This window comes from Bos grunniens, chromosome 14, assembly GCF_055505025.1.
Source record: "Bos grunniens cultivar Pamir isolate PY7600 chromosome 14, Bosgru_T2T1.0, whole genome shotgun sequence".
Taxonomy (NCBI): domain Eukaryota; kingdom Metazoa; phylum Chordata; class Mammalia; order Artiodactyla; family Bovidae; genus Bos; species Bos grunniens.
Window position 1 is genome coordinate 793,421 of NC_141178.1, and position 25,966 is coordinate 819,386.

Consider the following 25,966-nt stretch of genomic DNA (forward strand, 5'->3'; position numbering starts at 1 on the left):
GGCTCCTCCGTCCATGGGATTTTCCAGGCAAGAGTATTGGAGTGGGGTGCCATTGCCTTCTCCGGTGCGCGGGGCCAGCTAAATCCCAGCTGGCGCGGAGGTTCGCCTCCCCCCCAGCCGCGCGCATTAGAGGGCCTGAGGCAGCGAGCAGCTCCGAGGGGTGAAAGGGGGCGAGGGGTTGGGAAGCCCGGGAAGAGAAGGCCCTCCAGCGCCGCAGCCTGGCGGTGCATCTTAAAGCCGCGACCTCCTGGGTCCGGACACCGAAGCAAAGCGCGCGAAGCAGCCGCGTTTCCGGACGCAGAGACGTGGACGAGCCGCCGCTGCTGCCCACACCCTGCGGCGCTGCGGGCTCGCTCCTCTTTTCGACTAGCAGCTGGTGCCCAGAGCTCATCACCCGCCGGTGTCTGGGTGAGTTTTGCAGCCCGTGATCTCCATCGACGGTTCTCCCAACTGACCCTTGAGTGCTGAGTGCTTAGCCGTCAGTCGTGTCCGACTCTGCGACCCCATGGACTGTAGCCCCGCCAGGCTCCTCCGTCCATGGGGTTTCCCAGGCAAGAATACTGGAGTGGGTTGCCATTCCCTTCTCCAAGGGATCTTCCCGGCCCAGGGATCGAGCCCGTGTCTCCTGCGTTGCAGGCGGATTTTCTACCTGCTGAGCCATGCTTTTTGTTTGTAACACACACAGTCCTCCAAAGCAATCCCTAAGCCCCTTTCTCACCATAACGGTAGCCTTTAGGGGGCCCTTTCTGCTTGAAAATGCTGGCATCTACCGTCTGGAAGCCAAACCCGCTCCTTCCCGCAGATCGCTCGCCGCCCGCCAGCCCCGGGGCGAAGGCTCGAGAGAGCAGCACCGGCGTACGCCGAGCAGCGCTCAGACCTCGCTGCCCGGCGAGCGGGCGGGACGCGGCGGGCGCGCCTCCAGTCCCTCAGCGCCGCGGGCACGCGGGCGCGCGAAGAGCAGGTCCCTGGAGGCGCCCCGCGTCGGCAGGGGACTCGCCGCCTGGGCTTTCCCTTCCTCAGGAACAGACTCTCAAGGCCGACGAGAGAGGGAAGCAGAGGTTGGCACTGACCTGCGCCCGCGAGACTCCAGCCCAGGCCGCGTGGCTCTCGGTGCCCGGGGCCCGTCCCAGTTCCGCCGCGAGTCCGTTCTCCCGCGCGCTGCCCGCCCGGCGCCCCTTTAGTTGGCCTGCCCCCGCTCCACCCCCGCTCGCCCGCCCGGAGCCGCCTCCTCTCCGGCGCTCCCTCCTGCGGGGCGCCCGGGATCAGATAAGAGCGGAGGGAGGCGCGCTGGCGGCCGCTTATGAAGCGGGAGGCGGCGACGGGGGCGGGGGGAGGCAGGCTGGGCCCCCGGGCAGCGCCCCCAGTCCCCAACGACTCCCCCCTCCTCCTGCCGCCCTGGACACGCCCGGGGGCCGCCCAGCGCCGCGGCCGCGAGTGTGGGGCCAGGGAAGAGCCGCTCGGGCCGTCCCCGCGCACCAAGGCCGGCGGGCGGCCTCGCCAGGTCAGTGTCCGTGAGCAGGTGCCGCGTGCAGGCCTTCTCAGCCCCCAGAAGCCCGGTCCGGGCGCCCGGGGGACCCTCGGCCGGGACTGCTCGGCCGCCCTGTGCTAAGACTCCAGGCTTCTCCTGCCAGGGACGCGGGTTCCAGCCCTGGCCCGGGAACTGAGATCGCGCGCGCTCTGCGGCACGGCCCCAAAAAACAAAAGAGGGGACCCCGTCTCCCTCTCCAGGAACTAGGGCAGCGACGCGCGGACGTGAGCAGGCGCGCCGCCCGGGAGCGCTCCCAGGCGCTTCGGTGCGTTTGAAGGGACGGGCGTCGGCGGGGCCCCCGGGCGCAGGCCCCCTGACCGAGATCCCGAGTGAGGAAGTCTGCGCCGAGGCCGGGGTCGAGCCCCGGTTCTGGTTAGGGTTAGGGTTAGGGTTAGAGGCGGTTCTGGTCCGGGCCGCCCCGAGGCCCTGCCCGGCCGTGAAGCACTGGAGGCGCCGGGTCTCCGGGCCACCTCCGCACCCCAACCCCGGGCCGTGGCCGGGTCCCCGGGAAAGGCGTCAGCATCACCCATTCTTTAACCGAACCAAGAGCCTCACGCCCCTCCCGCGGCTGGTGCGCGCACATGTCGGGAGGGGGTTACACACCGGGAATCCATCAAGACGCCCCTTCGGTGAGAAAAGCACGCTCTCGCCTAGGAAAACTGGAAAGGCAGGTGACGGCCAAGGCAGCAAGGGGCCGGTGCTGTGAAATGCCCGGAGCCCGCCCCCGAGACAGGGAAGGGGCTGCGACCACGCACCTCACTTCCAGGAGGGCCTGCGGGTTTCCCAGCCCTCTCCCGCCCCCCGCCGCGCGCCCCGCTAGTCTGCCGTATCCGCACCCCCTCGGCGCCTCCCCCCGCTCCCGAGTCTGCCGTATCCGCACCCCCTCGGCGCCCCCCCCCACCCCCGAGTCTGCCGTATCCGCACCCCCTCGGCGCCTCCCCCCGCCCCCCGAGTCTGCCGTATCCGCACCCCCTCGGCGCCTCCCCCCGCCCCCCGAGTCTGCCGTATCCGCACCCCCTCGGCGCCTCCCCCCGCCCCCCGAGTCTGCCGTATCCGCACCCCCTCGGCGCCTCCCCCCGCCCCCCGAGTCTGCCGTATCCGCACCCCCTCGGCGCCCCCCCCACCCCCGAGTCTGCTGTATCCGCACCCCCTCGGCGCCTCCCCCCGCCCCCCGAGTCTGCCGTATCCGCACCCCCTCGGCGCCTCCCCTGCCCCCCGAGTCTGCCGTATCCGCACCCCCTCGGGCCCCCCGCCCCCCGAGTCTGCCGTATCTGCACCCCCTCGGCGCCCACCCCCCGCCCCCCGCCGGCCCTGCGGTTGGAGCGCAAAGGGGCCCCAGCCCGCACGGCCGCCCTGCGTCTGTCGGTCCTTCTGCAAACCCGGCGGGGCCCGGCCGCCGCGCCGCTTGGCTCCTTGGCTAAACCCGGATCCCAGCGCACGTTTTTATCGAAACCGGGTCTGGTCTGAACCCTAGGTCCCGTCCGCTCCGCGGCGGGGGTGCGGGCGCCACCTGCTGCCTGCGCCGGGGGTCGCGACAGAGCGGGGCTGGAAAGACAGACGGACGGACGCACGGGACCCGGAACTGCGGCAATCCCGCACCTAATCCACCTGAGTCAGAACATCGTCTCTCCCCGCCCTGCCCTGAGCAGTGCCTGCAGCTTCCATACCCGTCCCCCTTTTTCACTCTGAAGGACTGCTCTGGGTCCTTCATTCTTACCAAGATATAGGTCGTTGGTGTGAGTTTCCCTTTACCTGTAATTCCCTTGGGGGAGGTAGTGGGGTGTTGGCATAAAGTCTGAGGCAAAGGGGGAGGAAAGGTGCTTATGATGGAATTATAGATAATTCCAAAATTATAGGAAATGAGGAATTCTCTGATGATTTTAAAAGGCAAAATATATGTGCAAAAATCCATGCAGAGGAGCAGAATAGTTTCATAAAAATCTTATATAAGGTACTTTGTTTTGTAATGATGTATTAGGTTATTTTAAAAAATTTTAACTCGTCTTTCTTTCATCTTTTAACCTTTTGATTTGCATTTATTTCACCTTCAATGTAACTACATAAATTTCAATTACTCTTGAATCAGAACGGCTGGTTTTAATCCGTTTTCCACTTAATTGCGGCCGTGTGTGAGTTTCCAGCCCTTTCAAGGGAGCGCTTATTCAACATTTATCTTAAGGTCTTTTCTCGGAACCTGGAAGAATACTGAAAACTCAATCAGAGAAATAAGCCCAGAAGACCCCACTAGTGTCTCCTCTCTCAGTCTAAAGAAGACAAAAATGCCTCTGAAAGAACACGTGAATAGCTGAGACCTTTTCAAAGACATCCAAAAATTCCAGCTTCCACAGTCATTGATTCTAAACTCTTCTTAGAATCTCATCCTGGGCTGGTGTCGTGACTGTGACTTCTCTGAAACGACTCCACGCACACCCTGTTACCCCTTTCTCCCCTGTCCCCTGAAACCCTCCCTGCAGGGAGACTCTGAACTCAGACCTAAATTGAAGAGACTCTGCCCCTTGCTTGTTTCACTTTGGTGAAGTTATTTTGCCTCTATGAGCCTAACTCCTTGTGTATAAGAAGGGAGTCATTAATTATCTCTCAGGCAGTAGTCATGCAGATTAAATGACAGGCACGTTTATGAACCCAATTCCCTAAATGACAAGTGGTGACTGTCTCACTCAAACTCACACTGTCTCCCTCCTGTCCAGCGCACTCGGGGCTCCTCTCATCAGCAGCCCCTATGGGTGAGTCCTGAAGTGTTTCTCAATAGAGGAGCTTTGACATTTTGGATAGGTCAGCTTGACTGCCCCAGAGATTGCAGAACATTTATTACTCCTAACTCCAGCACCAGATTCCAGGAGCATCCTCCCATCGCCGAGTCATGGTGAAAACCAAAACGACCACCTTGCATCTCCTCCTATACTCGCAAGCCATTCACTCCCGGCAGTTCTACTCCAGCCCCTCTGTAATGGTTTTTTTCCCCAGCCCATCCATTCCCCCTTATTTTGGTTACAGAAGGATCATACTCAGCCAGTAGCAAGTACAAGCTGATAATATAGATAACACGCTGTAAACAATAGCCATGGCTCCTGGCCTCGTGTCCCCCACCCTGCACCCCACCCTCTGTGCTGATATCCCACCCCTGGGACTCCGAGTATTTGCCCTGGTCTTGCAAGAGCACTGCAGAGAGCCTTCAGCACCCTGCCTCCTGGCCAAGGGCTGATGGACCCTCTCGCTGATGGACGTCCCTGCAGTGTGCTGTGCTGTGCTGAGTCGCTCAGTCGTGTCCGACTCTTTGCGACCCCGTGGACTGTGGCCCGCCAGGCTCCTCTGTCCATGGGAGTCCACACAAGACCACGGGAGTGGGCTGCCATGCTTCCTCATGTCCCTGCAATACCAGCTGTTAAACACTTCGCATCTCACCACGGAGGAACGGATCTCTGATGTCTTTTAGGAAATCGCCTCCACTCCACTGGATGCAGCTGTGGGGGGCTGTCATTCAGAGCTCTGCTCTCCTCCAGCCGAGGTGGGCGAGACCTGAAAACCAGGCCAACCACCTGCTGTCCCCTCAGATGTGAGTACAAAGCAACAGGACAAGGAAGAAAGAAAGGAGTGCTAAGGGGAGGGGAGGGGGGTCAGGAGGGAGGGGACACAGTGTACCTGTGGCTGATTCACGGTGACGTTCGGCAGAAACCAGCATGCTTCTGTAAAGCAGTTAGCCTTCAGTTAAAAAATAAATAAATCAAAAGTGCTAAATTTTTCTCAATGCATTCTAGCATGAGACCTGCAGTTTAGTTCAGTCACTCAGTTGTGTCTGACTCTTCAGGACCCCATGAATCACAGCATGCCAGGCTTCCCTGTCCATCACCAACTCCCGGAGTTCACTCAGACTCACGTCCATCGAGTCAGTGATGCCATCCAGCCATCTCATCCTCTGTCGTCCCCTTCTCCTCTTGCCCCCAATCCCTCCCAGCATCAGAATCTTTTCCAATGAGTCAACTCTTCGCATGAGGTGGCCAAAGTCCTGGAGTTTCAGCTTTAGCATCATTCCTTCCAAAGAAACCCCAGGGCTGATCTCCTTCACAATGGACTGGTTGGATCTCCTTGCAGTCCAAGGGACTCTCAAGAGTCTTCTCCAACACCACAGTTCAAAAGCATCAATTCTTCGGCGCTCAGCCTTCTTCACAGTCCAACCCTCACATCCATACATGACCACTGGAAAAACCATAGCCTTGACTAGACAGACCTTTGTTGGCAAAGTAATGCCTCTGCTTTCTATTATGCTATCTAGGTTGATCATAACTTTCCTTCCAAGGAGTAAGCGTCTTTTAATTTCATGGCTGCAGTCACCATCTGCAGTGATTTTGGAGCCCAGAAAAATAGTCAGCCACTGTTTCCCCTTATATTTCCCATGAAGTGATGGGACCAGATGCCATGATCTTCATTTTCTGAATGTTGAGTTTTAAGCCAACTTCTTCACTCTCCTCTTTCACATTCATCAAGAGGCTTTTTAGTTCCTCTTCACTTTCTGCCATAAGGGTGGTGTCATCTGCATATCTGAGGTTATTGATATTTCTCCTGGCAATCTTGATTCCAGCTTGTGCTTCTTCCAGCCCAGCATTTCTCATGATGTACTCTGCGTATAAGTTAAATAAGCAGGGTGACAATACACAGCCTTGACGTACTCCTTTTCCTATTTGGAACCAGTCTGTTGTTCCATGTCCAGTTCTAACTGTTGCTTCCTGACCTGCATAGAGGTTTCTCAAGAGGCAGGTCAGGTGGTCTGGTATTCCCATCTCTTTCAGAATTTTCCACAGTTTATTTCCACACAGTCAAAGGCTTTGGCATAGTCAATAAAGCAGAAATAGATGTTTTTCTGGAACTCTCTTGCTTTTTCCATGATCCAGCGGATGTTGGCAATTTGATCTCTGGTTCCTCTGCCTTTTCTAAAACCAGCTTGAACATCTGGAAGTTCACGGTTCACATACTACTGAAGCCTGGCTTGGAGAATTTTGAGCATTACTTTACTAGCATGTGAGATGAGTGCAATTGTGCGGTAGTTTGAGCATTCGTTAGCATTGCCTTTCTTTGGGATTGGAATGAAAACTGACCTTAAGTAACAATAAATAGCTCCTTATATCTAGACATCAGCAGAAACACATCAGTACAGCTGTACTGGCTGTTAAAATGCTGAAATTCTTTCCTGTCCGTTGCCTCCCCACAACCGTGAGACTTCCTAGGCAGCTCGGTTGTAAAGAATCACCTGCAGAGCAGGAGGGGACGATTTGCCCCCTCCCCCATACTGGATGTGGAGAAGGAAATAGCAACCCACTCCAGTATTCTTGCCTGGAGACTCCCAGGGATAGAGGAGCCTGGTGGGCTGCTGTCTGTGGGGTCGCACAGAGTCGGACACGACTGAAGCGATTTAGCGTGCATGCATGCCTGCATGGCAGGAGACATCAGAGACCTGGGTTTGATCCCTGGGTGGGGAAGATTCCCTGGAGGAGGGAAAGGCTACCCACTCCAGTATTCTTCCCTGGGAAATCGCATGGACAGAGGATCCTGGCGGGCTGCAGTCCACGGGGTCACAGAGAGACACGACTGAGTGACGGAGCACACACAGCCCTGTGTATTCTCTCCGCCACCCCCTCTGGGGTCACTGCCCCAGAGTTCCCTTTGATTCAGCAGCTGAAGACGTGACCCTTGTTCTATAGTCTGAATGTCTGTGTCTCCCTAAAAGCCATATGTTGAAATCCTCCCAGTGGTGATCAGTTTCGGAGATGGGGCCTTGGGAGTTGCTTCCCTCACAAGGGTTTATCATGAATCGTGAATGGGATTGTGGGTCTTCCCTGGAGAGATCGCTAACCCTTCTCACCGGAACCTCAGGTGAGCCTTCCCTCTTCCGTGCTGGAGAAGCACGTTCCAACACTGTGAGAAACGTGTTCTGTCCTTTGTGAGCTACTCAGACTACGGAATTTCATCCCAGTAGCCCGGACGGGTTGAGACACCTTGTCGGGCCCCACACACGGCTAGGTTCCTGGGTGGCGGTTAGCTCCCCTTCCTGTTGGGCTCTGCCTGGGTCTTCTGTTGTTCCACCATCTGAAGATCAGCCCTGCCCAGAACTCCACACTATCTTTGGCTCCTGTCCTTCCTGAAGCTTTTGTCTCAGTTCTGTGAGCTACCCTAGTTTTGCGAAATCTGATTTCTTTAACTGCTAACTGAAGAACTCCAAGTCAATCTTCATTTTACCAAACTCGAACCTGAGATAAAAGACATGAGAGCTTGTCTATCTTACCCAGAGGATTACTAGCAAAGTCGGCCCTGGAATTCAAACATCTTCACTCCCAGGTCAGAGCTTCTCCCACTAGAGTGCATCGACCCCTTTCCAAACAATACCAGACACACAGCCTGTGCTTGTACCGGATTTTCACTTTACAAAAGGTATTCAAGTACATTGAAAGCAAAAGCGAAGTCGCTCAGTCGTGTCCAACTCTTTGTGACCCCATGGGCTGTAGCCTACAAGATTCCTCCATCCATGGGATTCTCCAGCCAAGAGTACTGGAGGGGGTTGCTGTTTCCTTCTCCAGCGGAGCTTCCCGACCCAGGGATTGAACCCGGGTCTCCAGCATTGCAAGCAGACAATTTTACCGTCTGAGCTACCAGGGAAGCTCAACAACACCATCCCGTTTTAAATACGTCAGCTCTGCAAGGTAAGACTCATCACAGAGGTCAAATCGTAGTGTCCTTCGTGGCTCTGGTAAGCCCCCTTCTCACAGTCACCCTTCACGGTCTTGTACCAGTGACTGAGACGTTCCTCGTTCTCTAAAGTCGGGACTTTAAAAGCACCCAAGCTTCTCATGTGTGATAACAACCTGGCAGTGTGCGCATGCTGTATAATAGGTCCTACTCATAATTCACAACAGGACTGGAGCAGGCACGAGAGATCGCACACGTGTGCACACACACGCACACGCACACACACGCGTGCACACACACAAGCACACACACACGGACACACACGCACACACGTGCACACTCACACACACGCGCGCACACACATACGCATGCACACACACGCACAAGCACACACGCACGTGCACACACACGCACGTGCACACACACAAGCACACACACGCGTGCACACACACAAACACATACAAACGGACACACACATACGCGCACACGCACGCACGTTCACACACACGCGCGCACACACATACGCATGCACACACACGCACAAGCACACACGCACATGCACACGCGCGCGCACACACACAAGCACACGGACACACATGCACGCACACACACATGTGCACAGACATACACACATGCACACGCGCACGCACGGGCACACGCACGCGCACATGCACACACACGCACACGCACATACACACGCATGCACACACGGACACACATACACACGCGCACGCACGCACGCACACACGGTAATTACATCACTTTACACATGAAGAAACGGAGACCCAGGGAATTAAATCCCCAGAAAGAATCAGGGGCAGATATTACTAGATTCAATATCATCTAAAATAATAACACCATGGAAGGAGAAGAAGCTTTACTGAGAGTCATTTGGATACTAAGTCGTGGAGTCATTGAGAAAGCCCACGTGGACACTTAATATTTTAAATATAATTTTACCAAAATAACTTATATGTGCAATTTTAAAATCTGCGTGTGTATGTGTTTACTCGTGTCCTACTCTTTGCAACCCCAAGGACTGTAGCCCACCAGGCTCGTCTGTCTGTGGGATTTTCCAAGCAAGAATACCGGAATGGGTTGCCATTTCCTACTCCAGGGGATGCTCCACACCCAGGGATTGAATGTCTTGCATCTCCTGCATTGGCAGGCAGATTCTTTTCCATTGAGCCACCTGGGAATTTTAAATAATACTAAAAACTTGTTAAAAAAAATATTGTCTTGCTCGCCAGAGGTAATCACTTTTGACTCTTTTAGCAGTTTTCTTCCTGACATTTTCAAATCTCTGGATTTCTCAATCTGGCACATACACCGCTGTGTGTTTAATAAGCAGTGTTAGCCGCTATTTCCATATTTCCTATTACGGTAGAAGAGGATGTAGCTTTTTCAGGCTGCCATCATCCCCTCTTCTCATCTTCCCAAGAGGACTGGATGACACCTTTTGGTTAACTCCATTTGCAATGTTTTCATTCCTACACTATGCGAGTATTCTTATAAAAGCATCATAATGTATTGCGATCCTTTTCCCTTCTACATTTAGGTTTTCTCTGAAGTTAGTAATTGTCTTGATTTTTCCTTTATTTTATCTGCCTTTTCCTTTCTGTTACTCTTTCCAGCCTCCTCCAATAGCATCTCCATGCAGCGTTCTGAAAGTCACGGACATCAGGTAAAAGTGCTTTAAAACGTCCCTTCTTCTCCAGCAGGCTTCCCTTCAGACCCGCCCAGTTGTCATCCTGGTCTTGATTTCCTGCCCAGCTTGGATTTCCTCCTTCCTTTCTCCAAGGTTGGGTCCCTGTTTCCTGGAGAGTATACCTTCCTCTTTCTCAGTGTATTCCCTCGTTTGGGTTGACACTTTCTCCAGGAGTTTTCTTTGGTTAAAAGATGGTTCGGGAACTTCCTCATGGTGCAGTGGGTAGGAACCTACCCGCCGATGCAGGGGACATGGGTTCGACCTCTGGCTGGAAAGGCTCACGTGCTGCAGAGCAGCTAAGCCGGGGTGTCACTGTTACTGATACGCGCCTGACGCCCAGGCTCTGCGAGGAGGCACCTCCGCGATGAGAAGCCCACGCACCACGGCAGAGCGCGGCCCCGCCGCAGCGACCAGAGAAAGCCCGCACACACCAACGGAGACCCGGCGCAACTAGAAATCTTTTAAAAATTGAAACACAAAGTGGTTCAAGAGCAGCGGGCACGGTGCTGGCAGCTCCACACAGCTTGTCTCTGGGTCCTGCTGCGCCCGTCTGCCTGCCTGACCTGGACATCGGAACTGTGATTATCCCCCCCAGGTACTCCTCTGGGGGTCCTCTCCTGGATATCCTGTTCTCAATTTCGTCCATGAATTTTACTCCCTCTTTTTTGTTGTCTAGTGTTTTAATTTTTTTCTTTCAGTTTTATTGAGATATAACTGACATAAAGTTGAAGGCATACAGTAAATTATTTGACTTACATACATCATGAAATGACTCCCACAATAAGCTTAGTGAACAGTCAGCATCTCATATAAATAAGGAGATGATGACAGATATTCGCTCACTGTGAAGAAGGCCATTCTTTAGTGACATCCTAAGACAGGTGCATGGGGGAAGGTGGGAGATACATTTTTGAGACCTTGTATGTCCTTATGTTCAAATTTCTTTTACTAGTTTGGCTATGCATACAGTTCTAACTTATGGACTTTGCTGGTGGTCTAGTGGTTAAGAATCGGTTAAGAATCTGCCTTGCAATCCAAAGGTTTGCAGGTTCAATCCGTGATCAGGAAACTGAGACCCCACCGCTGCAGGGCAAGCGAGCCTGCACACAGCAGCTGCTGAGCCTGAGCGTGCAGAGTCAATGTCCACAACTAGTCTGTGCACTGCTGAGACCACGTGCGGCAGCGAAATAAAAAATAGATTTTTCAAAAAACTTTTGAAAAAGAATTCTACCTTAGAAATTGTTTTCTGTCAAAACTTTGAAGGTATTACACCAGAATCTCCTGCTTCCAGCATTGCTGTTGCAACAAGGAAGCCATTCTTGATTTTTTGGTCAATCCCACCTCAGGCAGGATTGTGTTTCCCTCCTTTGGGCTCTTAAAGTGATTATTGTCTACTTTTGCCAAAAAAAACAATCGCATATTACTTTGAGAAGGCTCTTTTATGGCTGTCAACTCTGGTCGATATTTAATGCGTTTCTTTCCTCCCTGCCCGGGGTGAAATGCATGCTTCTTCGGAGGCAGGATAGTGGTCAAGGGCAGGGGCTCTGGCAGGGTCTTGGCACGATCACTAACCTTGCACAAGTTTCTGAATCTCTTTGTTCCTGGTTCCTAATTTGTGAGATGGGGATGGTGAGAAAACCTAGCTAATGGGCATGTTGTGACTATTAAATGAATTAGTTCATCCAGCCTAACGAACCCATTAAGCCCTCAGAAGAGTGTCAGGCCCCCAGTGGGTTCTCTCTGTGCCAGGCACCGCTTTGTGCCCGCCACTCTTCATTCTGTCCTTTGTATAACAAAGGCCTAATACATATATGTGTGTGCATTTAAAATGTACTCACGTGAAATGGCACAGAGAAAATACACCAGAAATTAACTATATAAGGATTTGCAAAAAAGTGAGTCTGAAGTGTCCAGAAAATAATGAGGAAAAGATACGATTTTTTGGCTAATGTGTAATAAGTACTTTTTGTCTTGTCTCCATCAGCTGTGCACATTGATGAGCAGTGGGGGTGAATGACTCTGATCGAACTCTAATAGCATCATTTATTTATTTAGACTTTTTGATGTGGACCATTTTTAAAGTGTTTTTTGAATTTGTCACAATCTTGCTTCTCTTTTTATGTTTTTGAGTGTTTTGGTGGTGAGGCATGTTGGATCTTAACTTGCTGACCGAGGGCTGAACCTGTAACCCCTGCATTGGAAAGCAAAGCCTTAACCACTGGAGCACCCGGGGAGTCCCTCTAACAGCTTGAGTGTCTTACCCCTGGAAGCACGCAGGCTAATACGGCCTGCAGAGTCTATAATCTTATGCTGTATTGCTGTACTGAATTATTTTTTTCTGAGTATTAGATTTGCCATTATTTAAATGGGAAGGATCTACACCCTCGTCAAGCCCATCAGCGTGATTAATTAGCAGTCTAATGCTTTGATCGTACAATAGTGGGGATTCGACAAAGGTCTGTCAAATTACATTTATTTCAACAAGGATCAGAGCGGGGTGGGGGCTGGGGTCCCAACTGGTTGAGGATCTTTCTGCTCTGGTTCTTCCTGTGTAAAAATCAATTATAAAACTCCTTCAGAGAAGCAGATGTGCTAGTGTTAACCGCGCACTCAGGACCTTACTCATAACAGGGGTGAGGTAAGTGTTTGCCTCGTGGAACCGAATGCAGTCCATCCGCGATGCCTGTTTCCCGTGTGGCTGTCATCAGTCGTCCCGCTGAGTCCACATGGGGAGCGTGTGCTGGCTGTGTGATCAAGGTGACAGAGCCTCTGCAGCCATCCGTTTAGTTACATATTCCTTCAGTCACAAGTACCTATCCAGCAGGAACATCTGGGAACTTACTCACGGAGAGGGAGGGACAGAAAACACCGAAGCCAGTGAATAGCTCACATCTTGTCATTGGTCAGGCTTCCCAGGTGGCTCAGAGGGTAAAGCGTCTGCCTGCAGTGCAGGAGACCTGGGTTCGATCCCTGGGTCGGGAAGATCCTCTGGAGGAGAGCATGGTGACCCACTCCAGTACTCTTGCCTGGAGAATTCCCTGGACAGAGGTGCCCGGTGGGCTACAGTCCATGGGGTCGCAGAGTTGGACAGGACTGAGAGTCTTTACTTCACTTCATGTGGTTGGTGGGGGATGGAAGGGAGGAGACCAGGAGGAGGGAGAGGAGGAGGGAGGTCAGGGAGGAGGGCCCAGGAGGACATCTGAGCAGAGGCTAAATGAGGGCAAGGCCGGCCGGGGGACTCCCTGGAGGAATGGCAGAGAACCAAAGACGCCTTTTCTGAGGACAGAGCACCTGCAAAGGGCCCGTGAGGTCTCAGGAGAGAGTGAGATGGGCACAGCTTAAGTGCGAGGTCAGAGGGATCGCTGGGTCCAAACACAGCGAAGCGTCCAGGCAGAGACTTGGGACTTTGCGTGAGAAGGGGCGTTCAAAACACAAGAGTGACCTAGTCAGACGTCACTCCCAGGAGAATCTCTCAGACATCCAGGTCTGTCTTTTTCATTTGCATCCCTCATCTGAAAAAACTTTTGTTTATGATTTTTATTTTTCATTGGAGGATAATTGCTTTACAATGTTGTATTGGTTTCTACCATACCAACAACGTGAATCGGCCGTAAGGATACATATATCCCCTCCCTCTCGAGCAAAATTTTGTTTCTGAGAGGGAGAAGAAGAATTTTTAAGGGACAGTCATTGTGCTTTCAAAGCTTCCTGAAATAAACTTTCATGCATGATCTTCACCACAAAACTATGGTGATAGACACGTATTGCCCACTTGGAAAAATAAATGCAATCTTGAAGAAATTAAATAAGAGAAAGGTGTCTCGTGGCTCACAGCAGGTCCCCAGGAAGCACTGCTTTTCCAGGATGGGGCTCAACATGCTGCACGTTTAACGTGCTTGATTTCCTCAAGCACCGCACCGCAGTCCGTATGGAAACCTGGAGAAGGGCCCGGGAACACACAGGGCCAGAGGCATCCCTTGCTTCGAGGCGGTTCTCCCCAGGGACTCAGCCTTAAACTGGGGGAGAAATCCTGACAAACTCTCAGCCCATTCCAAACCTCCTGTGACGTGAGCTTGCCGAGTCTGATCCATCAGCACCGGTGATAATGAAGTACTTTGTGACAATCTGTGATGAGAGAACTGAACACGGTCTCAAAACCTGTTCTTACACCACAGGACAAAAACGCATTTTCATCTCGGAGGTTTCAAATCCATGATCAAAATAAACATCCATCTGATCTTTGAAAGTAGATTTATTCCTGGTGTACAATTTGTATTCCTTTGTAACACTTTGTATTCCTTTGTAACATTTTATTTTCATGATTTTATTCAATTCTTCAACTCAGTCACAAAGAGAGGAAGTAAAAATTCTGTTGGTGAAGCTGTGAAATTCTGATAAACTTGAAATATATCTCAGAAAGGCATTCCTTTAAAATTTTATGAGTATATTTTATACGTTTGAACTTCACAATTAAAATGATTGGTGGTCCACCCCAAGTCTTTGGGACTAACTGAAAAAAACTAATTGACTTGACTGACCTTACAGTCATCCCTTTTTCCCCCCGCTCATTGAATGATGCATGCGAGTGGAATTTTCCTCAAGTCTCAATGCATTCTTTTTGTTTTCCCCGAACACTGCCATTGAATTACAGCTGCTGCTTTTCGGCACAGTTGGTCTTGCTGGGGTGGCATTCTCCTGCACCCTCACCCAGAAAAGCTTCTGTTATCCCTGGAGCTCACGGCATACTGATTTTCATACTGAATTTCTGTCTGTATAGTTTTCTAGTCAATTCTAGAAAGACTCGTTAACAAGACAGACTCTAGAAGGGTTGAACACTGTGAGCATCTTCATCTGGAGTTAGTTAAATGAGGCGGGGGAGAAAGAAGGGTCGGTCCCTGCAGCCAGGAGACACTCACCCGCGGTGGTGGACTCGGATGCTGGGAAGCGTCTGGGGGACTAGCTCCTCTATTGATGCTTCCAAGGAAGACATCATCCACGTCATTTCACTCCTTCAAACCCCCTCAGACTTCTGGAAGATTCCAGGGAAGGAGAACTACCCTCGTCTGCCCCCTTCCTGCTGACAGCCTCACTTGAGGAAAGCCTTTCACTCCTAGAGGCCAGATGGGCTCACAGAGGACAAGGCCTATACCCTCGTGATTTTGCCTGCAGGCCAAACAACACGAGGCGGGTAGCAAGGAGAGAGAGAGGAGTGGGGAGAGAGAGAGACTTTAAATCAAAGCTGATGAGTTATGAAAGACATGCAAACGGCTTTGAAAAAGACAAACGCCCTTCCTGCTTAGCTTTGAAATGTTTCCATGCAGATTTTTATAAAAGTTTAAATAGCTTTAAAAATATTTTTAGCCAAATAAACCATGTTCATTGTGAAAAACTGCAAAGGGAGAAACAGAGGAGAGGAGAATCACCCGATACTGACCTGCTTGAAGCGGCCACTGTGTTCAAAACGGTCTCCTCTGTAGACAGGGGTCTCTAAGTGTTTTTAGAGATGTGCTCATACTTTCTATAATTTGTAAACTTTTCTTCTCACTGACCATCATTCCCCCATTTTAAGCCACTGTGTTCAAAACGGTCTCCTCTGTAGACAGGGGTCTCTAAATGTTTTTAGAGATGTGCTCATACTTTCTATAATTTGTAAACTTTTCTTCTCACTGACCATCATTCCCCCATTTTAAGCCACTGTGTTCAAAACGGTCTCCTCTGTATACAGGGGTCTCTAAGTGTTTTTAGAGATGTGCTCATACTTTCTATAATTTGTAAACTTTTCTTCTCACTGACCATCATTCCCCCATTTTAATTAATCTCAATGCTTTAAAAATCACCTTAAACCTCCAAGTCCAGGGGTCCAAGTGGGACAGCATAGATATTTTTAACAAATTCCCAAATTTGTTTTAAAAAAACAAAAAGCTATATAAAATGTTTAAACAAAAGGTATTAAAATACATTGTTAAACCAGTAAGAAAAAAATTTTTTTAATCCTTAGAAGGCAAAAATGAGTAAGAGGCAGGAACCCAGAGGTGAGCAATCACACAAACACGCTTTGTCGTCAGGCGTCTGCCAGCCCCGGAGGCTGCTCAGCTTAGACAGCCTCTCAAGGGCAGGGTAGGGCCCCCCAAGAGGGAGCTCTTCCAGGAGACCCTCACATAAAGCTGGGAACCTGGACAGATACGTCATCAAAGGAAAGGAGAGCCAGAGATAAACCCACTCTCAGAAACAGACAGTGACGTGTTGCTCGGGCTTGTCTTTCTAATCCTGGAACTGGGTGAATGAGTGGGATGTGATATTGCAGAGAAGGTACAGCTCTAAGCCAGTCCTCATTCATGCTTGCAGTCTGAGTTCATACTGTGTGTGCATGTGAAAGCCTCAAGGCTAAGAATTGCTCTGAATTAGTCACATGTTGATATTGTCCTTCAACATCTAGCAGAAGCAAACAGGGTCCTTTCTAGAGGAACTCACTCTAACTGACTTTGCTGTGCTTGGTCGCTCAGTCGTGTCCGACTCTGCGACCCCGTGGACTGCAGCCGGCCAGGCTCCTCTGTCCATGGGATTCTCCAGGCAAGAACACTGGGGTGGGGTGCCATGCCTTCCTCCAGGGCATCTTCCCAACCCAGGTCTCCAACATTGCAGGTAGATTCTTTACCATCTGCACCACTCTAACTGGAGGTCTCCAATAATTCCACAGATACAGTTCTAAGGAATATGAATACATGGTCAAAAAAGTTAACAAAACACCTAGGAAACAAGAGACCATGAGCAACAGCCAGCAGAAATAATACAAATATGGTAGAATTAAATTAGATCTGCAGACTTTAGATAGTGCAACTCAGAAGCGATTTTAAAATGCTTATAAAACAAAAGATGTAATTAAGAATATAAGTATGAACATGAGATTATAAAAATGACTAGGCACATTGAGAAGAAAAAAGGCATTTTGAGAAAAGAAAAACTAATATTTAAAAGTTAAAAACTCAGTGGCTCTACAGAATCAATACTAGAACACATACAATTTTAAAAATCAGAAAAAGAGCAAAATATAAAATTAACAAACAAAATTAATATACTTCATATACACACAATAATGTAAGAGTGAATCCCATTTACAATAGCAAAAACAACAACAAAAAAAGAAAAATTACTTAGAAATAAGCTCAACATGAATTTTGGAAAATCTACATGAAAAAATGCTAGAATATTCTTGGAAGACGTAAGCTTAAATGGACAGGCATCCCTTGTTCTTCAATAAGTTAACTTTAAAAATGTCTTATAAAGCCTCCATAAAGATACCAAAAAACTTTTATCTTAAAATGAGATAAATTAATATTAAAAATCACATGAAAAATAAATAAGCGAGAATATCCAAGGAAACACCAAAAAAGAAGGGCCACTGAGGGGTAGGAATCGGCAGAAATCACTGAGAGTCAAATATATCAGAAATCCATTTAAGGGCAAGCATGTGGCACTAACTCATGAGTAGAACATGGATCAGAAGATTAGGCTACAAAGTACAAATACACACACACATACATACACACACACACACACGTATATGGAAATGTATGATAAAGTTCACACCTGCAGTCATTGGACCAAAATAACTGGAAAGCCTTTAAGAAAGATAAAATCGTACCCCCAACTCACTCTGTACAAAAGGAAAAAACACCAAACAGGTAAGAGCTCTAATTATAAAGACGAAGCCATGCAAATACTGGGAGAAAACAGGTGAGTTCTTTTGAAATCTGGAAGGAAACTCTGAAGACATCTAAAATCCCAGTAAAATAAAAGATTCATAAATTCAACTAGGTATAAATGAAAATATTTTAAAAGAAGCTTTACAGGGCACAAGACTCTCTGAGCAAAGTCAAAAGGCAAATTAGAAAGTGGAAGAAAATATTTGTGGTGTAAATTGCAGATCAGAACTAATATCACCAACGTGTGAAGAACTCTTAAACAGCAAGATGAACACTCCATCCAGACATAGTGTTACAAAGACTGCTTAGTTCTTACCCTGTGTTTATCTGCTGACGGTTCTGCTTCTCTGAACCCTGACTGATACAGAAGGCTCCACTAAGACAGTAAAATTTGAGCTAAAAGTAGAATGTGTTGGATTTCTGGAGTGAAATTCGGTTAAGTATGAAAATGTAAATTGCCTCTGCTATCTTGTAACTTTTTTCCCCCTGCAGTGCTGCCTTTCAGAGATGCCTGTTAGAAGACAAGCTCCCCTCTCCCTATTGCCACTGATCATTTTCCTTTTCTTTCCTTTTCTGAGTTGTGCTGGGTCTTCGTCATGACCCGCAGGCTTCTCTAGCTGTGGTGCACGAGTTCCGTGGCTTCCCAGCGTCATGTGGCATCTGAGTCCCCCGACCAGGGATCAAACCCTTGTCCCCTACCCTGGAAGGCGGATTCTTAGCCACTGGACCACCAGGCAAGTCCTGCCACTGGCCATGCTTTGTCTGAAAAAGCTAACGCTCTGTGCTCTCTGGTTATACTTACACATCTAAACTGCTGTGCTCGTCAATACCAGCTCAGAGTATCTGAGATGCATCAGAATCATTTCCTCAGCTCATTTTAATGATATGGCATACAAATAAAAAATATTTACATTTGAGGATCTAGAGGATGAAATTTTTTTCTGTTGTCTATTGTAGGTTCTCCAGCTGGGGCTCCAGTAAAATCTGATTAACAAGAGAAAAACAAGCCAGTTTACAAACATGTGCATTATGCATACATATGGGAGTATCCAGTGATGAGTAATCCCAAGTGGTGGTTAGAACCTGGGCTTGTAGCACATCATAACAAAAGAGCAATACATTTTTAGAGAGTGACAAAGCAGAAAAGATTGAGTTTCTAGGGATGGCAAACTGTGGGACTACAAATACATGGGGCAACTTTATAGAAGATAAAAGGGTTAGTGAGCATCATTGTCATGACAACATCATCCCCATCATCTCCATCCCCATCATCATCACCATCATCCCCATCACCATCCCCATCAACCCCATCCCCATCATCTCCATCATCACTATCATCATTATCACCATCATCCCCATCCCCATCATCCCCATCATCACCATCATCCCATCATCACCATCATCCCATCATCACCATCATCCCCATCACCCCCATCATCTCCATCACCACCATCATCCCCATCATCCCCATCATCCCCACCATCATCACTGCCATCAGAGTAGCCTTTGATGATGAGCTCTCAGGGTGTGTTGGGCAGCTTCCTCCTCATAGCTGCCCCAGGGGAGTCACTCTCACTGGCCCTGTTTTACAGAGAAGGAACAGAGGCTCCAGGGGCTTCAGGAGCCCTGGCATCACAGCAGAAAGGGATACCTCTTGTTTCCCTCTTCCACCTTGGAAACCCTGCCCCGCCTCGATGGGTAGGAAACACTTTCAGAAGAGGAATCAAGGTGATCCGACAGCTTAAGGACAAATCACATGTTACGTATTGACGCTCCAGGGGTTCAAACCTGTCCCTCGATATTCAAGCTTGTGTTGCCAGTTCCCGTGCTTTGAACTGAAGCTCTCAGAGACGAGAGCCCATATAGGAACTGAAAATTAAACCCTGTTTAGAACAGATTAGCTACTACTTGGATACTAGTATGGGTGGTTCACTCTTGCGTTCTTCTGCAAAGACTTAACTGTTTTGTTTGTTAAAAAAGAAGAAGAAGCAAAGGTCTAGTGAGGTTTGCTATGTAGATTCCTCTGCTGCCGTCTTATAAACTCCTAAGGGACTAGAGCTGTCTCTGGGGAGTAACTTCTGCCCTTTATGGACAGAAGAAGGGGAGGGACACCTTTGCAAGTCTGTATTCTGCTTTTAAACAAAGGGAGGGCGGAGAGTTTTTCTTGTACCTGCTTCTTCTCATTTGCCTTCAGTTCAAAAGAATCTTTACACCAAAGTGTCATATTTGGGGGTGGCATATTCTGCTACCCTGCAGAGAAATGATCAGATATTGTCCTTCATAAAATAAGTCCTCAAAAAAAGGGGATGTTATAGACTATAGTGGAACAACAGCAGTACTGTGAATCTCAGCATTCATCCATGTAAAAGTTAGAGGGGAAAGGACGGATAGGTTGTTGCTCAGCCGCCCAGTCAGCTCTTTGCGACCTCAGGGACTGCAGCATGCCAGGCCTCCCTGTCCTTCACCATCTCTCAGAGTTTGGTGGTGATCACAAGGAATGTATAGGAAAACTGACTCTAAGGGAGAAAACCTTCAAAATGTGTGTGATCTCTGACTCAGGAGATGCAGCAATTATGCTTCTAGAAATCATCCTAAAGAATGATCGTCGCTGTAGGTGAACTTTATTTTTTCAATAATGTTATTTAATTTTCTTTGTTGGCCATAGCACCAGCTTGCAGGATCTCAGTTACCTGACCAAGGACTGAACCTGTGCCCCCTGCAACGGAAGCACGGAGTCTACCACTGGGCCACCAGGGAATCTCCTATGCATGAATTTTAAATGACAAGGATAACCACAAGAGCAAACAAGCAACTTGTGTCTGACGTGCATGAAAAAAAGCTCTGGAAGAGTATATGCCAAGGTGTAAACCACAGCTTTCCATGGGGGGTGAGATAATATACGTTTTCTTCTTTTTGTTTCTCTCTGTTGCTAATGTTCTCTATAATTATTATGCCTGTCTTTCCTAATTTCTACAGAAGTTATTTTTATTTTTTTTTAATTTGTGGGTGGGTCTTTTCTGAGTCTGAAAGCATTTTAAAATGTTCTCTGCTCCAGGAGCAAAAATTGAAATTCCAGGGAAGAGGAATCTAGTTGTAAACACAAGTGCTGGGGCAACATTAAGAAGCTGAATCTCCCTCCATCCTCAGACTATCTGTTCTGCTTTTAAGCCAGGCCTCCTCCAGCCCCACTTCTGCCATGAAATGCTTCCTCCTGCGTCATGTCGACACCTGCAAGAGGCCGAGTGCATCTCTGCTAGGGCAGCGAGCCTGGAAAAAGCGAGGGTGCTTGCCAAAAGGCAATTCAGATTCCTCCAAAGTTCAATTGTTTTCCATTTCACTAGATGACCTCCTGGTCTTCTCCTGCGCAAGAATTTCCCTAAAACTTGGATGCTTTGTTGGCCTCAGGTATGAATCATCTGGAAAGAAGTGATTCTGAGAATAAACATCTTCTGTACCAAAAATATGTCAGAATCTGAGTCAAGTACTAGCCCAAGTCCCTGGACAACCCTAGGTCCGCCCAGGTGTGGAGAGGGTGAGACAGATGCTGCGACGGACGATGTGTGAGAGCCAGGTGCCGAGGTCTGTGGGGTCCCATCCATCATGCGAAAGCATGTTTGCAGCAGAGCCTCCAAGAAATGTTAGTGATGTTTTGCAAGCATTAAGAGACAGAGTCTTCCTCACAAAAAGAAACTTCAAAAGATTCTCTAAATGTCTTCCACAAGACTCTCCCTTTGGAGAGCAGCAAGTGAGCAAATGGATTAGACTAACATTCTTACAAAACTTATCACTGGGTAAATATTTGAACGCACACGTCTTTGATTTCAAAACCATTTTGTTTTTAAAAGCCATGTGATGCTGTCACCAAATCTGTCAGTGTTTTAAAAACCTTTTTCATCACAATGAAAACAAATTTATATCATTGACTTGGCAGTAAAGAATCCACCTGCAGTGCAGGAGGCTCAAAAGACTCAGGTTCGATTCTTGGGTCGGGAAGATCCCCTGGAGAAGGAAATGGCAACCCACACCAGTATTCCTGCCGGGAGAAATCCCAGAGACAGAGGAGCCTGGTGGGCTACAGTCCATGGGGTCGCACAGAGTCGGACACAGCTTAGTGACCACTCCGCCACCACACACATATACACATTTACAAAGAAAAGCCTCACAAAACAACACACGCTTTTGCCATGTGTAAACAGATCATTTCTAGTATCCTATTTCCTAAGATTTTGTTTCTTCTTTCGTTTATTTTTTGAGGCTGGTTTCCACCTACTCAAATTATTCCACAACCCAATTAATGGATCAAAACCTCCCTACCTCATTTACATAAGCTGATTTGAAAAATTTTTTTTCCAAAAAATTAACTCTTAAATTTTCATGGGTTTATTTTTCATGCAAAATTGTCTTTTTCCCAATACTACACCATCACCACAAAAAGACAAGCGAGTTTGTTCTGTGCTTGTCTACATTTTAATAAGCTCCTCGTTCAGACAAAACCTTCTCAACCTTTTACAATTAAGTATTATGTCTTTAATTCCTTGGATAGAATCCTTTTTGCATGAATCATATAGACACTGAATGTCCAAGTCTTTAATATTGTGCTGCTTTGGGAAGCAAGTTCTCCAAGTAATCCTATATAAAGTGGGGCAGAAGACAGCATGTTCCTAAAACAGAGCATCCTAGAAGTTATCAAGGTTCTCTGTGGGTTGATTGCCTCATCTGCAAGATAAGGTCACTCTACTGGACTACTGGGAGGTCTGTATAAAATAATCTGGGGAAAGTGCTTGACTCACTGCCTGGCACGACATAGGTTCATTCTGAGACAGGAGCCATCATTATTTTAAATAAACCCTTTGTCTTTGATGACGTTCTCCAGGAAACAGAGCCTGAAGCAAGTGTTAAGATCCTAACACCACTTTCCCTGTGGTCCAGTGGTTAAGAATCCACCTGCCAATTCAGGGGACACAGGCCCGATCCCGGGTCCAGAAAAACCCCACCTGCCATGGAGCAGCCAAGCCCATCAGCCGCGACCACTGAGCCCTCCCAGCCCCGAGCACATGCTGCACAGCAGAAACACCATCGCCGTGCCCGCTCGCAACGAGAGAACGCAGCAACACAGACCCAGAGCAGCCAACGAATCAGCAAATGTGCTGCAGACAGAGTCTGACCTTATCTTGGGGTGCAAGCCCTCCTCCCCGCTCTGCATCCGCTGTTCTCTCACACACACCTGCGTGTTCCAGACACAACGGATGGTTCTGGCCACGGCGATGCTGTCTCAGCCATCCCCAGCTCATCCCGCCCTGGCTCGGGTGGAGGAAACCGACAGAGAAAAGTGGCCGTGCTGCCAGCTGTCCGTCAGCGCCGCTGCTGAGCCGGTCTTAAGGTGACAGGGCGGGCATCGCTCGCATTTCTAGGCTCACGAGACAGAGGCGCCATCACTTCCTGAGAGTCCAGGCGAGTGGAGTCGGCCTGCCCTGACAGCGAGTCCTTGGGAGAGGCAGTTGGCCTGGGGACAAGGCCACGTGTCCCGGGGACAGCAGGTGACTGCATCAGGATGACGTGGGGCTTTAAGGCAAGACCTGAAATGGAGGGCGTCTGGGACCCACTCTCCAAGGAAGCCGTTAGATACCGTGAAACTCCAGGCATGACCGGACTTGTGGGCCTGACAGAGGAGCTTCCAGCCAGAACTGACCGGGGCTGGAGAGGACGCAGGAGACATCACTTCTCAGTGTCCTCTGGGGTCCTGGAGAGGATCCGGGACAGAAAAGGGACAGAAACTGAAAAGCTGATGAAATTAGAGTGTGGTCTGCACTTTAGTTAACAGCATGGTAATGATTTTCATTTCCTGGTTTTGATGATTGTAGTATGTTACGGAAGGTGTTCACCTAACAGTTATTTTGAGTCAGGTCTACCATTGAGAACCAGCTAGAAAAATTGGAATTAATTGTTGAGGTGCAGTTTGCATGCAGCAAAATGTACAAACTTAAGCACAGAGCTCAATGTATTGTTTTCTTTCCTTTTTTAAAAACTGAAATATAATTGATGTACAATGTCATGTTAATTTCAGGTGTACAGCAAAGTGGTTCAGTTTTATGCGGGCTCCAAAGGGGAGGCGGAGCGCGCCAAGGCTGCGCACTGTCACCCCGCTTATTCAACTTATACGCAGAGTACATCAGGAGACACGCTGGGCTGGAAGAAACACGAGCTGGAATCAAGACTGCTGGGAGAAATATCAGTAACCTCAGATATGCAGATGACACCACCCTTATGGCAGAAAGTGAGGAGGAACTAAAAAGCCTCTTGATGAAGGTGAAAGAGGAGAGTGAAAAAGTTGGCTTAAAGCTCAACATTCAGAAAACAAAGATCATGGCATCTGGTCCCATCATTTCATGGGAAATAGATGGGGAAACAGTGGAAACAGTGACAGACTTTATTTTTCTGGGCTCCAAAATCACTGCAGATGGTGACTGCAGCCATGAAATTAAAAGACGCTTACTCCTTGGAAGGAAAGTTATGACCAACCTAGACAGCATATTCAAAAGCAGAGACATTACTTTGCCAACAAAGGTTCGTCTAGTCAAGACTATGGTTTTTCCTGTGGTCATGTACGGATTTGAGAGTTGGAGTGTGAAGAAGGCTGAGTGCCGAAGAATTGATGCTTTTGAACTGTGGTGTTGGAGAAGACTCTTGAGAGTCCCTTGGACTGCAAGGAGATCCAACCAGTCCACTCTAAAGGAGATCAGCCCTGGGATTTCTTTGGAAGGAATGATGCTAAAGCTGAAACTCCAGTACTTTGGCCACCTCATGTGAAGAGTTGACTCATTGGAAAAGACTCTGATGCTGGGAGGGATTGGGGGCAAGAGGAGAAGGGGACGACAGAGGATGAGATGGCTGGATGGCATCACTGACTTGATGGACGTGGGTCTCAGTGAATTCCGGGAGTTGGTGATGGACAGGGAGGCCTGGCGTGCTGCGACTCATGGGGTCCCAAAGAGTCGGACACAACTGAGCGACTGACTGATCTGATCTGATATGTATATATATACGTATATATGTATACACACATATATATTCTTTTCCAGATTTTTTCCCATGTAAGTTATTATAAAAACTCTGGGCCATCTGTATGTCTTCTTTGGAGAAATGTCTGTTTAGGTCTTCCGCCCACTTGTTTGATCGGGTTGTTTGTTTATCTGATATGGCGCTGCACGAGCTGTTTATACATTTTGGAAATTAAGCCCTTGTTGGTCACATCATTTACAAATATTTTCTCCCAGGTTGTCTTTTTGTTTTATTTATGGCTTCCTTTGCAAAAACATCTAAGTTTGATTAGGTCCCATTTGCTTATTTTTGCTTTTATTTATTTTACCTTGGGAGGCTGACTGACCTAAGAAAGTATTGTTTCGATTTGTCAGAGAATGTTTTGCTTATATTCTCTTCTTAGAGTTCAGTGGTGTCATGTCTTATACTTAAGTCTTTAAGTTGTTTTGCATTTCTTTTTGTGTATCGTGTCTCAGCGTATTTTAATATATGTAAGATGTAAGATGTGACATCACCCTCCATCCAACCATCCATCTACCCACCCATCCATCCTTGCTCAGTCCTGCCTGACTCTTTGTGACCCCATGGACTGTAGCCCGCCAGGCTCCTCTGTCCCTGGGATTCTCCAGGAAGAACACTGGAGAGGGTTGCCACTTCCTCCTCCAGGGGATCTTCCCGACCAGGGATCCAACCTGTGTCCTTGCGTGTCCTGCAATGCAGGCGGATTCTTACCACTAGCACCACGGGGAAGCCCACACTCCCTCCTTTGATACGTAATGTGTAACATACGTTATGTGTGATATGTACCGTATGTCATATATGTAACACATACATGTGACGTCACCCCCCACATTCACCCCAGATGAAGACACACACCGCTGCCCTCGCCCCTGCCTCGGGAACCTGTGGCATCAGACGCCAGCCCAGCGGTCGCCTTTGTGAAGGGAGAGGGGAGCGGGGACTGGGGACCTTGGGAGCCCCCGGGGCCCGCTGATGCTCGTCTCCCGACTCAGCCGGTTACAGCGTGGGTGCATGTCTTGATAATTCACTGAGCTGTAGGCTTCTGGTTTGTGTGTTTTCTGTACGCATGTTATACTTCTATTAAAACACTGATTTTCAAAAATATGATTTTTACTGAATCTCACTGAGGGAAGTGCACAGTGGAAATCACTTTACGGTCCTTAAGTGCTTAGGCCACTGGAATTTGGGTTTAGACAATGTTTTCCACAGTTTCCCCCAAACAAGGACAGCATGTGCCCAAGTGACAGGCCGCAACGGGACCGTCTCAGTGTC

At 48.8% G+C, this 25,966-nt stretch overlaps 1 protein-coding gene and 2 long non-coding RNA genes across 9 annotated transcripts in view; 1 reads left to right on the forward strand and 2 right to left on the reverse strand.

Annotated features, from left to right (window-relative positions):
• Positions 1-1,202, reverse strand: part of COL14A1 (collagen type XIV alpha 1 chain) — a 236,029-nt gene extending 234,827 nt beyond the window's left edge. For all 5 annotated transcript variants that reach the window (XR_015140401.1, XR_015140400.1, XR_015140402.1 and 2 more), the window contains exon 1: positions 1,071-1,202. The gene's annotated coding sequence lies outside the window, so the exon portion shown is untranslated. The remainder of the gene's footprint in view (positions 1-1,070) is intronic.
• Positions 1-25,798, forward strand: LOC147358931 (uncharacterized). 3 transcript variants are annotated; one of them, XR_015140406.1, is made up of 4 exons: positions 1-408; positions 18,214-18,369; positions 20,301-20,522; positions 22,509-22,554. It is a non-coding gene; the product is annotated as an uncharacterized LOC147358931 (long non-coding RNA). The 3 variants fall into 3 exon arrangements; XR_015140405.1 differs by lacking the exon at positions 22,509-22,554 and adding an exon at positions 23,700-25,798 and having other exon boundaries at positions 227-408; XR_015140404.1 differs by lacking the exons at positions 1-408; positions 22,509-22,554 and adding an exon at positions 23,700-25,798 and having other exon boundaries at positions 16,631-18,369.
• Positions 15,896-18,620, reverse strand: LOC147358932 (uncharacterized). Its single transcript, XR_015140416.1, has 2 exons — positions 18,547-18,620; positions 15,896-16,637 (listed from the first exon to the last, which is right to left on the reverse strand). It is a non-coding gene; the product is annotated as an uncharacterized LOC147358932 (long non-coding RNA).
• Positions 25,799-25,966: the final 168 nt, after the last annotated feature.